Source organism: Mesocricetus auratus, unplaced genomic scaffold (assembly GCF_017639785.1).
Source record: "Mesocricetus auratus isolate SY011 unplaced genomic scaffold, BCM_Maur_2.0 Super-Scaffold_100037, whole genome shotgun sequence".
NCBI classification, from domain to species: Eukaryota; Metazoa; Chordata; class Mammalia; order Rodentia; family Cricetidae; genus Mesocricetus; species Mesocricetus auratus.
The window spans coordinates 1,468,467-1,487,671 of NW_024429215.1; positions in this window are offsets into that span (position 1 = coordinate 1,468,467).

Below are 19,205 nucleotides of genomic sequence, written 5' to 3' on the forward strand. Positions count from 1 at the left end.
GACATTTGAGTAGGAATTGTAGGCAAAGCATTCCCAGAAATAATGCTTCTACCAGAAATACTTCACACAGAAGGCCTCAGGCTCCTGGTCTCTGCAAGTGGTGCAGAAAAGGCAGACATTGGCCAAAAGAATGTTGGTCAACCACAGACAGACAAGGTAAGCCTTTGCAGCCAGGAAACGCTATGAGGGGCCTCCCTGTAGAGGCCCCAAGATCAAAGGTGATTCGATCTTTCCCAGTAACAGTGGAGGACAGCCTCTCTCAGGACAATTAGAAAATCCACAGCCTATCGTAAAGACTAATGGCACTGTGGATAACAGATTAGTTATTGAGGAGAAGCTAGTTGATACTGGAGGAAACAAAAAACGTATATTCTGGCAAACTTCTGTACAAGATTGTAGACCCAAATTAGCTTTAAAAATGAATAATAAATTATTTTATGGGGTATTAGACACTGGAGAAGATGTAACAATAATAACTCAAAAAACTGGCCGGTAGGTTGGCCCTCTAAAGAAGTAAATGTTCAATTTCTTGGAATCGGGACCTTATCTCATGTGAAACAAAGTGTCAGATGGATAGAATGTATTGGACCAGAAGGACAGAGAGGAAGTTTGCGACCATATGTCGCAGATATTGCTATGAATCTTTGGGGTCGTGATTTATTACAACAATGAAATACCCAATTTAACATTCCTCCTGTATCAGATATGAAACATAGACAAACTCTAGATGGTAGAAGAAATGTAGTAAGGCATTACAGAAAGCATATGCCAAAAATACAGGCCGTATAAAAACAGGATGCTAATGTCAAACCTACAGAGCAACTGAAAGCTCTGCCCTTAAAATGGCTAACAGATGAACCTGTCTGGGTAGGTCAATGGCCTATGACATCTGAGAAGTTAGAGGCTTTGGAGAAGTTAGTTTGGGAACAGCTAGATGCTGGACATATTGAGGAATCAACTAGTGTATGGAATTCACCTGTTTTTGTTGTCAAGAAGAAGTCTGGTAAGTGGAGAATGGTTACAGATCTTAGAGCCATCAACAAGGTAATTCAGCCTATGGGATCTCTACAAACTGGAATGCCACCACCTTCTCTAATACCTAAGGATTGGCCAATTATAGTTATAGACTTAAAAGATTTCTTCTTCACAAGAAGAAATTACAAGAAAACGACAGAGAAAAGTTCGCCTTCACAGTACCTACTAATAATTCCCAACTGGTACAGCGATTCCAATGGAAAGTACTGCCTCAAGGTGTGCTAAATATTCCAACTTTGTGTCAATATCTTGTGCATAAACCTCTAGAAATAATTCGCAAAAAATTTCCGTATTCGTTAATATATCATTATATGGATGACATATTACTGTCTGATTCAAATAAGGATACTTTGGAAAAGATGTTTGAGGCAGTAAAGGAAATGTTGCCTCGCTGGGGATTACAAATTGCCCCAGAAAAAATACAAAGAGGAGATTCTATTAACTATTTAGGTTATAAAATAGATGCTCAGAAAATTAGACCACAGAAAGTACAGATCAGAAGAGATCGTTACCGGATTCTTAATGATCTTCAAAAACTATTAGGAGAAATCTCTCAATTACAGACAATTATCGGTGTAGAAGGGCATGATTTAAAACACCTGAAAATGGCTTTAAAAGGAGATAAAGGCCTAAACAGCCCACGAGTACTATCAGCTGAGGCTGAAAAAGAATTAGAATGGGTAGAAAAGAGAATATTAGAAGCACATGTAGACCATGTGGATCCAAAACTGGACTGTATTCTAGTTATTTTGCTATCTAGAGAATACCCCTCAGGAATATTAATGCAGAGGGAAGACATCATACTAGAATGGGTATTTCTGCCACATAAACAGAATAAAAAATTGAAAATGTATATAGAAAAGATCTCTGATTTGATATTAAAAGGTAAGTTAAGGCTTCGTCAACTGACTGGGAAAGTTCCAGCTGAAATTATTGTACCTTTAACAAATGATGAAATTTCCTCCTTATGGAAGGATAATGAGTATTGGCAAATAGCTTGCAATGACTTTTTGGGAACTATTAGTAATAACTATCCCAAAACAGAGAGAATCAAATTCATAAAGAAAATAATTTGGATTCTTCCACGTATCGTGAGACAAACACCTATTTCTGGAGTTCTTACCTTCTACACGGATGCAAACAAACCAGGTAAGGCAGGGTATAAATCAGGAAATATAAGTAAAGTAGTTCAAAGCCCTTACAACTCCGTACAAAAGGCAGAGTTATATGCCATTCTCATGGTACTTAAAGACTTTACAGAGCCTCTCAATATAGTCACAGATTCTCAGTATGCAGAAAGAGTTGTCTTGCACATTGAGACTGTAGTTCCTGACAGTACAGAATTAACCTCGTTGTTTTTACAATTACAGGAAACCATCAGAAACAGTACCCATCCTATATATATATAACACACATCAGATCCCGTACAGGTCTGCCAGGTCCTTTGGCACAAGGCAATGATGAAATTGATTGTTTATTAATAGGTAATGTGTTGGAAGCTTCAGATTTTCATAAGAAACACCATGTTAACAGCAAAGGTTTAAAGGATTTTTCTATCATCTGGCAACAAGCCAAAGAAATAGTAAAAAATTGCCCCACTTGCTCATTCTACAATCAAACTCCATTACCAGCAGGTTGTAATCCTAAAGGTATTCACAGAAATGAACTTTTGCAAATGGATGTATTTCACTTCCCAGAATTTGGCAGTTTGAAATATGTACACCATACCATAGACACGTTCTCAGGCTTCCAATGGGCTACTGCCCTCAGCTCTGAAAACAGCTGACTCTGTTATTACACACCTTTTAGAGGTGATGGCTCTTATGGGTATACCTAAAACAATAAAAACTGACAATGCTCCAGTATACATCTCCAGTAAATTGGAACAATTTTTCCAATATTATAATATAAAACATGTAACTGGTATACCTTACAATCCCACGGGACAAACAGTGATTGAAAGATATAACTGAACCTTAAAAGAGATGCTTCATAAACAGCCAGGGGCAACAAAGAGCCCCAAACACAAATTACATAATGCTTTACTAACGTTAAATTTTCTTAATGCTGATGAAAAAGGACAAACTGCAGCAGAAAGACACTGGACTACAGTGAAGACTTCTGAACTAAACCAACCAGTGTATTTTAAGGACGTTATGACCTCAGTCTGGAAACCAGGATATGTGTTATGTTGGGGAAGGGGTTTTGCTTTTGTTTCCATAGGAGAAGAACCTTTGGGTCCCATCTAAATTAATTAAGATTCGATCAGAACAGAAAACGTCTCAGGAGGAGGAAAGATGATGGCTCATCTACAAGATGTGCTATGTATAAGGAGACCTCATCAAAGGAAAGAGAAATGTTTTGTTTGTGTCCTTACAGGAAAAATTAGTTCTGAACAATGAAAAAATACTAGATATATGGATACATAAAGAAGAAAGGATAGCTACCCAGAGGACCACCAAATATGCAATAATACAACGTGTTATCAATCTCTCTATTTTGCTATTGTAATTTCTATTCCTTTGCTTCTTAAGATGCCTGAGTCCCAATTCATCTAATTGACACTGGCTTTAGAGTTGGATTGGCTCTCCTGCTTTAAATCCAAGCATATTGTTAAAATGCAATTCAGACTTTCTGTATTATATCAAAGAGCCATTGATATAAGACAGAAAAAAATAAAATAGGGATTGTCATCTGTGTATATTTGATTCTTTTCTAAAACTCTAGTCTCCTTCAAGTGTATTATCTTCCTTAGGATCACCTTTCCCAGTATTCATACACATAAAAGTTAAAAATTTCTGTGCTACACAATATTTCAGTTTTCCAGAGAAAAAGGGATTTCTTGACAGCGATCTTCAACTGCTTCAGAAAGAGAATGTGGATTCACTTCCCTGACACTGCCTGATTTGACTGGATACATCAAACTGCCCCACATCATCGACCCCACCTGACAAGCACCATCCTGAAACCAGCTTGGAACTACATCACTCGACACATCGTCAGGCCAAGGAACTGATACGTGCATCTTCTACAATCTGGTCAGAGCTTCAGACAAGAGCTTCAATCAAAATTAGAACTCTAATCCAGGACTTCAGTCAAGCATCTCCTGCCAAACAGAGACTAATTGACCTACTTAAGACTCTTGTTATTCTAACAATTTCTTCCCACGGGTCCGCATGATTGTCATCATCCCACTTCAGCAGGAAGTAAATTTGAGAATTCCAGGTCCCTTCTCCCTACTATTGATATTAGAGGATAGTTTATACATGTTAGTGTTAATTTGCAATTATTTTAGGGTTGGGTTTGGAAGGAGGTGTTCAGACTTAGGCATCCTTTTCAGATAAGTTTAGAATTTAGGTGGAATGGATATGTTTAGCTTAGGATAAGTAGATTATAACTTAATTATCAGCCTCTATTGTAAAGAGAAGCCTTTTTCTTGAGAGAAGCCTTCCTGCCAGCCTGGTTCCAGAGCTGCATCAGTCCCAAATAAACACACAGGAGGTTATGTTAATTATGAAGCTCTTGGCCTTTCTTGTTTCTTACTGGCTAGCTCTGACTTAAGTTATTACCCCATAATTGTTAATCTAAGTATGTCTCTTACCGGAGAACTTTCCGGGCTCCCTACCCCATGGCATTACATCTTGACTCTCTGTGTTTCTCCTTCCCAGAGTGCTCCTGGACTCCTAGTCCCACCTATCTAGATTCCTATTGGTCAGCAGTGCTTTATTGACATATACACAGGACTTCCTCCACATCTCCTCTTTTCTGTTTAAACAAAAGAAAGGTCTTAACTTTAACACAATCAAATTGTATACAAGAGAACAGTTATCAAATAAGGGCATAATTACAATATTTTAGCAAGATTTAAAGAAAATAACATCCATCCCATCCTTGTGAGTCCAAAGTTCTATATGTAGCTTATCTTTTGTCATAACTAAGGAAAACTATAATTATAACTATCTATCTTCATCTCCATCAAAGACCACAGAATGATAATATGTAAACACTAGAAATGACAGAGACATCTTGCCATCTGGACAGTCACCCAAAGTTCCTCTGTAACATTGGGGCATCGATCTTCAGCCCATAGGCCACAATGTATCCAGAAGATTTCTCAGCAAAGCAGAAAATTTCAAAACTGTCCATATGTATTGGCAGTCTGTCAGTCATTTCTCTGTGTCCTGCAGAAAGTCTGGTAGACTCTTCCATGAAGCAGGAACCCTGTAAGACTGAGTTCAGCCATCACTTTCCTGTGGGTCCTGCATGTCCAGATTATACAACAACAATCAAACAGTCTAGGTAAGAGCAGTTTCTTGCCCAAATGGTTAATCTTGCCATGTTGAAAGCAAACTCCATAACAAGTTTCTTTGATGCCCATCTTCCTCTCAGACGTAATTGGTGCTGCCAGGAGCAGACATTTCTCATTGTCAAGAAAAATCCTAAACCATTTTAAATGCCATTTTCTGAAGGTCTTTGAGAGGTTTGAAGACTGTTTATCCATCTCAAATATATTTCTGTATATCTAGAAAACCTAACTTACCTAACTATAAATTCTATTATAAGTAACTATCTATCGTCTCTATTCAATTATGCATTATGTTTTAAGAGATCAGCATAAGCACAATAGGAGAAATATACACATCATAAAATTGACCTTGAATTTGTATCAATAAATGAAAAACCATACCCATACCATAATTCCCCTTTTTAACATTAAAAAGAGATTGGCTGTGATCATTAACCAATTATAAACAATCCCATTCCAAACTGCTTCCTGCTGGAAGGGGGCGCCGTTCATACCATGGGGATCATGACAAAACTCAGAAACCTGTATAAGTCCTTAGTTTCAGGGTCTGTAAGACTGCATCATCTTAGCTGCTTCAGTTGTTGGAACACTTGGTCCTCTGCTTCTGGGGGTCTTGGTTCATCAAACCACAGAAACCTGGAAGGAATCCTCAGCTTTTCATTTTCTGTAGAAACATAAATAAAATCTCCTTTCCCAAGTAACATATTCTTATACTTAAATTTTGAAGTCAAGGCATTTTCAAAAGATATAAGTTGAATTAATTCAGCAGCATTTATAATCGAGTGTACTTTAGTAGTTGTTCCTTCCTGAGCAATCAAAAAACGGAAAAACATAATAGCATACAGTATCCAGACTCTCTGTATATTTTCCATCTTTACGTGGCTTATTTATTTAACTTTTATTACTTTATTTGTTTTACTTTTATTTATTTTTCTCTGAGACAGGGTTTCTCTTTGGAAATTCACCTGCCTCTGCCTCTGCAGTAAATCCTACCAGCGTGAGCCACCACAGCCAGCTTCTCTATTATTTACCACTTTGCCGTTACGTTTTGTCTCTCAATCTTATGTATATTTTTAACCACATTGTAAACCTTTAGAGGTTTTGTTCATCCAAGTCTGACTTTACTGTAAATCTTAACGTTTTTCTGGCCATGTGTCTTATCTGTTAAAACTGCTGCTGTTTTAAACTGCCGTTTTTCCAAGATGGCGGGTGTAAGCGTGACTCCAGCTGCTGGCTTGGAGATGTGGTCACTGCCACTTCCAGCTGTACGTAGAACTTTTAAATCGTTAGTAAAGCCTCTTAAAAGAACCTTGTTGGCTTTGGGTTTTTTTTTTTTTTATGCTGAGTCAGGAAGCCAAACTTAAGCCAGCCGCGAGTCTCTGCTTGCCGTTAACAAAACAGAGGCCACCTGAGAAAATGCTGCTACCAAAAATCTGTGCTTCTCTCAATTCTTCTGTTTCTAAAATTCCTTTAAAGCTTTTGTCATTCTATGTGGAAATTCAATCCCGCTCTGACACCATTTGTAAAGAGAAGCCTTTTTCTTGAGAGAAGCCTTCCTGCCAGCCTGGTTCCAGAGCTGCATCAGTCCCAAATAAACACACAGGAGGTTATATTAATTATGAAGCTCTTGGCCTTTCTTGTTTCTTACTGGCTAGCTCTGACTTAAGTAATTACCCCATAATTGTTAATCTAAGTATGTCTCTTACCAGAGAATTTTCCGGGCTTCCTACCCCATGGCGTTACATCTTGACTCTCTTTGTTTTTCCTTCCCAGAGTGCTCCTGGACTCCTAGTCCCACCTATCTAGATTCCTATTGGCAAGCAGTGCTTTATTGACATATACACAGGACTTCCTCCACACTCTATGTACATATGTTGTATATGTTTGATTTTGTATCAAATTTAAATCTTCTATTTAGACTAAAAGGGGAATTGTAGGAGTGAACCCCACAAAGCTATCTACACAGGTAGATATAAAAGGAAATGAAAGGAAAATGGCCCTCTCTTTTCTCTTGGAAGCGAGCCACGCTTCTAACTCCTAGCTCGTGAGACTCTCTCTGGTACATAAATATATTGTTTTCCTTATAGCATTGAATATCCTCTTTAAGTTATGACCCAACTGGGTTTAACAGACATCTATAGAACATTCCACCCAAACACAAAGGGATATACCTTCTTCTCGGCGCCACATGGAACCTCCTCTGAAATTGACCACATAATAGGAAACATAGCAAATCTCCACAGATACAAAAAAAATTGGAATAACACCCTGTATCTTATCAGACCACCATGCATTAAAATTAGAATTAAACAATAACACAAATCACACAAACCCTACAAACACATGGAAATTGAACAATGCACAATTGCACCTTACCCGGGTAAAGGAAGAAATAAAAAAGAAATGAAAGACTTCCTCGAAATCAATGAGAATGAAGACACAACATACACAAACTTATGGGACACTTTGAAAGCAGTGCTGAGAGTAAAGTTTATAGCACTAAGTGCCCACATGAAGAAACTAGAGAACAGTCATACTAGAGAATTAATAGCACAGCTGAATGTTCTAGAACAATAAGAAGCAAACTCACCCAGGAGGAGCAAAAGCCAGGAAATAATCAAATTGAGGGCTGAAATCAATCAAGTAGGAACAAGGAAAACACTGAGAAGAATCAATGAAACAAAGAGTTGGTTCTTTGAGAAAATCAACAAAATAGACAAACCTCTGTCCAAACTAATCAAAAGACAGAAAGAGAACATGCTAATTAACAAAATCAGAAATGAAAAAGGGGACATAACAACGGACTCTGAGGAAATCCAGAGAATCATCAGGGCATACTTTGAAAATCTGTACTCCACAAAATTTGAAAATTTAAAGGAAATGGACAATTTCCTGGATAGATATCACTTGCCAAAACTAAATCAAGAACAGATAAACAATCTAAACAGACCTATAACCCTTAATGCAATAGAAGCAGTCATCAAAATCTCCCAAACAAAAAAAGCCCAGGCCCAGATGGCTTCAGTGCAGAATTTTACCAGAAATTCAAAGAAGAGCTAATTACAATACTCCTCAAAGTATTCCACACAATAGGAGCAGGAGGCTCACTGCCAACCTCTTTTTATGAGGCTACAATTACCTTGATATCCAAGCCACACAAAGACACAACTAAGAAAGAGAACTATAGACCAATTTCCCTCATGAACATTGATGCAAAAATACTCAATAAAATACTAGCAAACCGGATTCAAGAACACATCAGAAAAATCATCCACCATGATCAAGTAGGCTTCATCCCAGAAATGCAGGGATGGCTCAACATTAGAAAATCTATCACTGTAATCCACCATATAAACAAATTGTGAATGAAAAACCACATGATCATCTCACTATATGCTGAAAGAGCCATTGACAAAATCCAGCACCCTTTCATGATAAAGGTCCTAGAGAGATCAGGGATAACAGGACCATGCCTGAATATAATAAAATAAAAATACAGTAAACCAACAGCTAACATCAAACTAAATGAAGAGAAACTCAAAGCAATTTCTCTAAAATCAAGAACAAGACAAAGCTGTCCACTCTCTCCATATCTCTTCAATATTGTACTTGAAGTTCTAGCTACAGCTATAAGACAACAAAAGAATATAAAGGGGTTACAAATAGGAACAGAAGAAGTCAAACTTTCAATATTTGCAGATGAAATGATAGTTTACATAAGTGACCTGAAAAACTCCGCAAGGTTACTCCTAGAGCTGATAAACACCTTCAGCAATGCGGCAGGATACAAGGTAAACTCAAAAAAATCAGTGGTCCTATTATATACAGATGATGAAGTGACTGAAAAAGAAATCAGAGAAACATCACCCTTTACAATAGCCATAAACAGCATCAACTATCTGGGGATAATGTTAACCAAGGAAGTGAAAGTCTTGTATATCAAGAACTTTGAGTCTTTAAAGAAAGAAATCAAGGAAGATACCTGAAAATGGAAAGATCTCCCATGCTCTTCTATTAGTAGGATCAACATAATAAAAATGACAATCTTGCCAAAAGCAGTCTACAGATTCAATGCAATCCCTATCAAAATTCCATCACAATTCTTCAAGGACCTGGAAAGAACATTAATCAACTTTATATGGAAAAACAAAAGGCCCAGGATAGCTCAAACATCTCTATACAATAAAGGAACTTCAGGAGGCATCACCATACCTGACTTCAAGCTCTATTATAGAGCTATAGTCCTGAAAACAGCTTGGTATTGGCACAAAAATAGGCAGATAGACCAATGGAAGTTAATTGAAAACCCTGATTTTAACCCACACACCTATGAACACTTGATTTTTGACAAAGAAGTTAAAACTGTACAATGGAAAAAAGAAAGCACCTTCAACAAATGGTGCTGGCATAACTGGGTACTGTTATGCAGAAGACTGCAGATAGATCTATGTTTATTACCTTGTACAAAACAATCTACCACAAGACCCAGCATTTCCACTCTTAGGCATATATCCAAATGAGGCAAATTCATACAACACGGGCATCTGCTCCACTATGTTCATAGCAGCATTATTTGTAATAGCCAGAACCTGGAAGCAACCTAGATGCCCCTCAACTGAACAGTGGATAGAGAAAATATGGCACATTTATACAATGGAGTATTACTCAGAAGAAAAAAACAATGGAATCTTGAAATTCGCAGGTAAATGGGTAGCACTGGAGGAAACTATCCTGAATTAGGTAACCTAGTCGCAAAAAGACAAACATGGTATGTACTCACTCACATATGGATTTTAGACATGGATCAGGATAATGCCAGTATGCACTTCCACTGATAGAGTCTCGGAAACAGGAAAGAACCTAAAAGATATGCATAGTACCCAACAGAAGAGGATTGAGACTAGATCTTCTGAATAGATGGGGAACATGGCAAGGGTTGGGGGGGGAGTGGGAGCTGGGAAAAAGAGAGGGGGAGAAGAGGAAGAGAGAGTAGGTCATGGGGAACAGGAAGTTTGCGTGGGGGGGGTAGAATAGGGGGAAGACGGAATCACAGGTTAGAAGACAGATCAGGTACCAGAGTGACCTCTAGTGATCTAAAGGGATGACAACAATTGGCAAGCTAAGCAATAGTGGAGAGACCACCTCGAATGCCCATTCCTGATAATGAACTTGATGTCTGTAACCATCCTGGAGCCTTCAATCAGTGACTGATGGAAGCAGAGGAAAACACACACAATTAAGCACTGAACTGAAGCCAAGGAACCCAGTGACAGAGAGAGAGGAGTGATGAGCAAATTGGCAAAGAATGGGCTGGCAAAAACAGCAGAGACAGCTGATCTGAACAGGGGAGAGCTCTTTGACCCCAGACTGACAGCGGGGAGGCCAACATGGGACTGATCTGCCCCCTCCAAATGTGAGTGTCACTGAGAAGGCCTGGGCAACCTATGGGGCCCTGAGCAGTGGAACAGTGTCTATCCCTGGAATATAAACAGTCATCACGTGCCCATAGTACAAAGAGGAATGCTCTCTCAGCTTGGACTCTTAGGGGGGAGTGCCTGGACCCTACCCTGAGTGAAATGACAGACTCTAGATATCCCTTATGTGGAAGGAATTGACAATAGGGTGGGAGGCTGGGGGGATGGAGAGTGTGGGAGGAGGGCAGGGAGAGGGAACTGGGATTGACATGTAAAACAAGCTATTTAAAATTAAAATAAAAAAATTAAAAAAGAAAAAACAATTAGCAAATAAGGGGGGAGGGGGTAAAAAACAATTAGCAAATCAGATTTCATCCAATATACAAAATATCCACCAAAGAAAACATGTAAAATGAAGTGACAGACTATAAAAATTGGAGAAAAAGGTTTAACAGTGACTAGTGTAGCAAACAAACAATATCTAGAATCCATAAATAACTCTATATTCTTTGTTGCTCACATTACAGTACTTCATGTCCGAAGCGACAGGCTGAACTTTAAGGATTTAATGTACATCCTGCATGGTTTATATCTTCCTTGGGTTGAGTTCTTCCTTTCTATGTCTTTATCATTGTCTTCTGGGTTGGGAATAGTTACTTTACATGTAACACTGTATCTTCAGAGTTTGTAATTTGTTTTTATTTTGTATGTGCTAAGAGCTAAGAATTTAACTTGAGTTTCAGAGGAGACATTGAATGTAACATGATGAATAAATAGTTCTTGGACTACTAAAAAAATAAAAAAATAAAAGCTTGGATACATTTCCACATGTCCATTCCTCTCATTTCACTTTCACTGTCTGAAGATCCCATATTGATATAAGGATCTTAAGGTAAAACCAGATAAGAGGGTTATGGACAGGTAGTGAAAGCACAGACACATGGGAAGAAGGAACAGAGGAAGAAGCCTGCAATGAATTTGCACATAGCCAGGGTGTCAGGAATCATGGCAGCATTCATTTGTATGTGGTGCCCAGGTATGCTCACCTCCCCTGGAGATCAATCAAACTTTTCAAGCTCACAGTGAGCCAGAAAAGAGAAGCTTCTCACTGCATCATCCCCATGAGTGTGTCCTCCTTGAAAGTATACCCTAAAGGCTGGAACAGAAAATGAGAGGAGGGGACAAGCAATTTGCTGAATAATTGCAATGTTTAGTGATGCTGCAGGAGCTGAAATTCCCAGGCTTCCTTCAGGTAGCCAAGGAGAGAGAGTGACCAGGACTTCTAGAGGCCCCAACTCCTGTTAAGAGCCATAGAGTGTCCTCTCCTATGCGGACAGTGAAAGATGTCTACAGATTGGCTGAAGGGCACAAAGAACATCTTCTATGTAGTTCTCATGATAAACTGGAGTGGACACTTCATGGTTGGAGGCAAGGATTACAACTGTGTTCCTGAAGTTGGGTCAATTTGAAAGTTGACCGCTGATGTAGATCCCTCTCTCCTCCCTGCAAATTAACAAGGACAAGCACACTGTGTACCTTTTCCCTAGGTTCAACATAATGTCAGTAATAGGTCCTCGGTTTGGGACTGCAGGGAATGATGGGTCCCAGGGGCAAGTCTTTTCTGTATGATGTTGGTGTCACATTAGTCAAGTCCCTCTCTCTAATGCCCCTCAAACCTGTCCTAGTTCAGTGCCTGTGCATACAGGGTTTCTAGCAACATCTGCTCATGTTGTTATGGATCAAGACTAAGGAACAGAATACCAGGGAGCTAGATCCTGCAGCTGAAGCCTCTGTTAACTGATTGGCCAATGTGAGCAGCAATGACTTGGAGATGGCTGGTGGATCTGGAGTAGTGCAGCGACAGTCTGCTCTCCACTCCAGATAACCTTGTCATGTAGAGGAAACTGTTTGCAACAGTGATGCCTGGGCATCTGTAGATACATATCACTCTGCAGTGTGACCTATATCTGGTGGACATTGGAGGATATAAGGGGAAGGCTTCCATAGGGCCAGACCAGGACTCTGTGCATCTGGATTCTGTGTGTTCTTGTTGCTTCTCTCTGATCACTCCATCTATGATGTGACATTTCTGATAATGCTCAAGTGGATGCTGGACCAGATCTTGCAGGAGGATTTCTGTAAGGATGAGAATGTGTTACTAGGTGTGGAATACTGAAAGCAGTGGTCCTAGTTCATCCTCCTCATCCCAAAGGTGAGGCTGAAGATTCACCACTCCTGCACTCCCAGATCCTTGCCTCAGTACCACCCTCATCCATCAGCATCCTAGAACTGTCCCTTTGGTGATCTTTGAATTCTTCTCTCTGCAGGATGAAGGTCATCATCTCACTAGAGCATAATTCCAGATCTCTGGGTCACATGCTGGTGATCATTGCTTCCCTTGGGACTATAAAAAGTCTGAGGTCCTCCTGAACTGTCCTTGGCTCCTTGAATGGTGAGGTTGAGAGTCTTGGTGTTTTCCAGGGCAGGTGTGACCAGAGCTATCTGCTGTGACCACCTTGGAGAAAGCCTAATGGTCTTTTCCAATCTTGAAAGTGAGCCTTCAAGGCCAACTGAGATGCACCCCATGAGTCTGTAGTGACCTACTTACAGGGAGGTGGGACAATGTCCTGACCATGACCCAATGTGTTCACTTCAATGGTGCCCATGAACTTTTTCTCTATGTCAGTGAGACTTGGACAGTTGAGGATAACCTTTGAACTCTTTCATCTTAGTACACTACCTGATTGTAGATCCCTTGCTGTTTGTAGATCTCATCTACTGTTTGCTAAAGGGTGGAGACCTAGGCAAGGTTTCATTTGAAGGGCTAAGCCATTTGACCATTGCAACCCCGAGGTTCACTGCCAGGAGGTGGAACCTGTAAGCCATGACAAATCCCTTATGTGTACAGGGAATGCTGTGTTGCTCATGTCTCAATTTGTCAACTCCCCTTCAACTGTTTTAATCTCTCCCCCACTCTCGTATCCATTTCTCATTCTCTTTCATCGTCTACACTCAGCTTCACTTTCATGAATGCACCTTTGACATTATGCTGTATAATATTTTATTTTATTATTTCATAATCCTTCAGAAGAATGAAGGAAACATTCTTTGCTTGGTCATTAATGGGAGATCCAGACATAACTTTGCATGCATGTAATTACAGCATCTGGAAGGCAGAGGCAGGAAGATCATGACTTTGAGAACCATTGGCAGCTGAGGACTGTCAAAGAGGCCCTGGTTATCTTAGCTTCATCAGCCTTCAAGTGTTGGATGTGTAGTGATCCATGAAGTCAAGAAAGTCCAGCATATTCTTGTTTATTCCTTGTCCTGAGTGAATGGCATCACATTTCCTCGGAGCTGAGATCAATGAAAAACACCAGAGAGATCTGGCCCAGGGATGGCTGTGAGTTGCATCTCCTCAGTCTGGTGTGTATTCTGTTAGTTTGTGGTGGTCTGGGAGGGAAGTGCTGCAGGTTATGAGTCTAGTTGTAACACCCTAAGTGAGGTCTCATGTTATAGCTCATGGTGGGATGTCACGAATGGCAACATGAGTTAGATCTGAGATTAGAAACCTGAAGCCGCTGGGCGGTGGTGGCGCACGCCTTTAATTCCAGCACTCGGGAGGCAGAGGCAGGCAGATCTCTGTGAGTTCGAGGCCGGGCCGGACCGATAGCCTCCAAAACAATACAGAGAAACCCTGTCTCGCAAAAACAAACAAACAAACAAAAAAGAAACCTGAAGCCAAGGTACATGTAACCAGAAAGTCAGAAGGCTTCACAGAAGAGCAATACCAAGGGAAACTGGAGTAGTACCCATGGAGCTCAAGAAGTCAGGGTTCAGTTGCCACCACCAACATCAACAAAAAATGTGCTGGTGTTATATTATGGAATGCATACTAGTATCTGTATATTCATACATATTCCTATACTACCTGTCCAATTTGTATAATGTTATTTGCACATATGGTTTCTGGGCTGACTCTTTGGCCCACAAAAACTAGTTGGTGTTTTTTTACCCTGGTGAAGATCATCTCTTGGCTTCTGTGTCTATTCATAGGAGTTTATATCATATTGGTTTCTTTTCCATGGGTCATATATACCAAGAAATTAATCTTTTTTTTTAGTTTTTCCAGTTTTCTGAAAAAAATTTAAAGTATGTCCATATGATTCTCTCAATTGCCTCAGGATCTAGTGTAAATTCATCTCTTTCATATCAAATTAGTAATTAAGATATTCTCTCTCATTCAGTTGACTAGTTTGTCTAAGGGTTTTTTCCAAGGTGGTGGGCATAAGTTTGAATCCAGCTCACTGCCTCAGTCTATGCTGATATCCAGCAAAAGCTGCCATCTTGGAGATGTGGTCACTGCCACTTCCAGCTGTACATACACACCTTTCAAGTGTTAGCAGAGCATCTTAAAAGAACCTTGTTGGTTTTTTTTAATGTTGAGTCAGCAAGACTCCCTTAAGTGAGCCATGTGAGTCTCTACTTGTTGCTAGCAAAACAGAGCACACCTGAGAAAAATGCTGCTACCAAAAAGCCATGCTTCTCTCTGTTCTTTTGTTTCTAAAATTCCTTTTAAGCTTTTGTCATTCTATGTGGATATTCCTGACAACCAGTAGTAGTATTTGGGGGCATGTTAAAAATTGTAATATACTCTTTTTGTATTTTAACTTTAATTACTATACAGTACTTCTCAACCCCTTCTGTTTTTGTTTGTATTTTATTTTGTTATATAATATAAAATAGCTATGCTTGCTACCTTCTTACATACATTTCCTTTTAACATTTTTTTAATCCTTTTAAAGTTACCAATGACTAAACTTGATGGTGAAGTATGTTTCTTGGAGGCATCAGGAAAATGCATCCTATTTTCTAATCCAATATGTTAGTCTGGGTCATTTTTTTCTTCAAGATCTTTATTCTTTGTGTAATATCCTTGGATATCCTGGAACTCATAGAGGTCTGCCTGTATCTGCCTACATGGTGCTAGGATAAAGTGTGTGATACCACTACCTGACAGTCAGTGTATTTTTATGGTGGAGTAACAACAATCCTTTTGATACTTATTAATGGGAAGTGTATACTGATTTCTTTTCTTTAGTTCTTTTGGTGTGTTTTTTCATTGTATTTTGATGAACTATTACAGAAGTATTTATCAATCCAGTCCTATTGCATATAGTAAGACTTAGTTTCAGCCTCATATTTTCCTTATGTAGGCCTGGTTTTCTTGACAGAAATTGGTTAAAGTTGATTTTATTGTGATAATTTTCTCTACCTCTGTTCATATGAGTGATATTTTGTTGGGTATAGTCCTCTATGTTGCCATCTGTTGTCTGTAGAAACTTATAGGACATGCTCCCAGGCATCTCTGTATTTCCAAGCTTCCATTGTAAATTAAGGAATTAGTCTAATGTGTCAGCCTTGGTATGTGTTGTGGTTTCTTTCCTTTGCAGATTTTTGCATTTTTTTCTCTGTAGATTTTGAGTTTTGGTTATGTGTCATGCTGTGTTTCTTTTCTGGTCTTGTGCATTTGGTGTTCTGTATGCCTCATTATCTTTAAAAGTTATCCCCTTGTTTTGATTAGAGAAATTGTTTTCTTTTTTTTCTTTTGGTTTTTTGAGACAGGCTTTCTCTGTATTGTTTTGGAGTTTGTCCTGTAACTTGCTCTGTAGACCAGGCTAGCCTGAAACTCACAGAGATCCACCTGCCTCTGCCTCCCGAATGCTGGGATTGAAGGCATGCATCACCAATGCCTGGCAAGAAATACTTTTTGGACAAATCATTTACAAGTAGTTATCTCAGTATGTCCAATGAGTCCTGGAAAACTCAAACTAGTGTAGTATAAGTAAGAAGCAAACACAGGCCGGGCCACTGAAGGGAACAGGTGGTGTGGCCACACAGGAGGGGGTTAGGCAGGTAGGATTATGGGGTAGGGAAGGGGCTGGTGTCTCTGGAAGCAAGGTCAGGGCAGAATTTTCTGGGTCTCAGTTCCCAGATAGGCAGGAATCTAGAGGCACCATGACCCTAGCAAACAAGACCAGTTCTGTGAGACACTGGTTCCTCAGGAAAGGGCTGGAGTGCAGTATCCAGAAACTGTGCACACATGAGGGTTCTGGTCACTTGTCCCCATGACAGCAAAAAATTGTAAGATCACTGAGGATGGAAATATCAAAAGTTCCCTCCAGTGGCCATCGTATCCCATTGTCAAGGTAATATTGAGGCCAGGCCTTAGTGCACAGAAAAATCAGGCATTCAGGACTTATGGCGTTATATAGCCCCAACTTAAAAGGATTTTGTAAAAGGCAGCCCAAGGGTGTTTGGGGATCTGGCATTGAATGGCAGGTACCCATTTCACAAGTCTATGCTGGAACCCAGAGCCTTTAATCCCAGCACTCAAAGGTAGAGGCAGGTAGATTTCTGCGAGTTTGAAGCCAGCCTGGTCTACAGAGCGAATTCCAGGACAGCCTCCAAAACAATACACAGAAAGAAACCCTGTCTCAAAAAACCAAAAAAAAAAAAAGATTCTCCTTTAATCTTTATCACACCTTCTGGTAGCAGCTCACATATATGAAGGATATTTAAGAAGGAAGCTCTCTCTTTGCCTGCTTGCTCTAGTTCTGAGTACAAAGTTCATTCTTTTACGAGCATTAGAGTCAACCTCTTTGGGATTTTGATACATATTGAAGACCAGCTGAGACATCTAGCCTCATGGACTGAACAACTGGGTTCTTCAAATTTCTATTAGTAGACAGCCATTGTTAGACTGCCTGGACCACAGCTTGTTAGACTTTCTAATGAATCCACTTTCTACATACATGGAGAGATTCTTTCTAGCAATCCTGTTCATGTAGAGAACCTTGAATAATGCAGTCATGTTATTTCAATCACATTCCCACTGAGGCTGGCTAACAATAGTACTCATAAACACTCTTCCTTGCTCTGTTACTCTCTAAATATTCATATTTTGAGAAAGACTGCTCTTTATGATTGTTCATTGGCCAAGAATTTGCTCTGGGTTTCAGGAATAAAAATCCTACAGCAATGAAGCCATCATCCAGCCTTCTGATGGGCAAATGAACTATTATCTTTTTTAATATATTTTTATTTTTAAAGTTACATTTAAATTAGAAAGAAGGTTGCTTCACATGACAATAACAGGACCCTTTCCATTTTCCTCCCCTCCTCCTGCACTCCCGCACCAAACCTCCCAATGTCCTCTCATTTCCCCAGGGACGGTGAGGCCCTCCATGGGGGTGCCCATAGTCTGTCATTTCATACAGGGCAGGGCCTAGATCCTCCCGAAAGAGTTCAGGGTGAGAGTGCATCTCTCATTGTTGGATGGGAACCCAAAGTCCATTTGTATACCTGGGATAAATACTGATCTACTACCCAAGGCTCAATAGATTACCTAGGCCTCCTCACTGACACCCACATTCAGGGGGTCTTGATCAGTCCCATCCTGGATTCCCAGGCATCAGTCTGGGATCCAAGAGCTAACTCTTGTCAGGTCAGCTATTTCTGGGGATTAAACCAGCCCAGTCTTAAACCCCTTTGCTTATCAGTCCTGCCTCTCTGTCACCGGATTTCTTGCATTCAGCTTAGTGGTTAGCCATGGCAGTCTGCCTCTTCTTCCATCAGCGACTAAATGAAGGTTCTGTTTCACAGACTCTCTGGCCATGGGAATGTAGGCTGGCACTCCCCAGATCTCTGTCTAAAATCCATATATGAGGGAGAACACACCATGTTTCTCTTTTTGTGACTGGGTAACCTCCCTCAGAATGGTTTCTTCTAGTGCCATCCATTAGCTTCCAAATTTCAGGATTCCATTGTTTTTTTCTGCTGAATAGTAAGTACTCATTGTGTAAATGTATCACATTTTCTCTATTCACTCTTCGGTTGAGGGGCATCTAGGTTGCTTCCAAGTTCTGGCTATTACAAACAATGCTGCTATGAACATAGTGGAACAGACATCCTTGTTGTATGAATGGACAACTTTTGGATATATGCCTAAGAGTGGAGTTGCTGGGTCTTGTGGTAGGTTTATCCCCATTTTCAGAGGAATCTCCATACTGATTTCCAAAGTGGCTGTACAAGTTGGCACTCCCACCACCAGTGGAGGAGTGTTCCCTTTTCACCACAACCTCTCCAGCATACATTGTCTTTGGTGTTTTTTGATTTTAGCCATTCTGACTGGAGTGAGATAGTATCCCAGAGTTGTTTTGATTTGCATTTCCCGGATGGCTAAGGATGTTCAGCACTTTCTCAAGTGCCTCTCAGTCATTTTAGACTCCTCTATTGAGAATTCTCTATTTAGTTTTGTAGCCCACTTTTTATTGGATCCTTTGGTGTTTTGGAGACTTGCTTCTTGAGTTCTTTGAAAATTTTGGAGATCAGCCCTCTATCAGATGTGGGATTAGTGAATACTTTTTCTTGTTCTGTGGGATGCCATT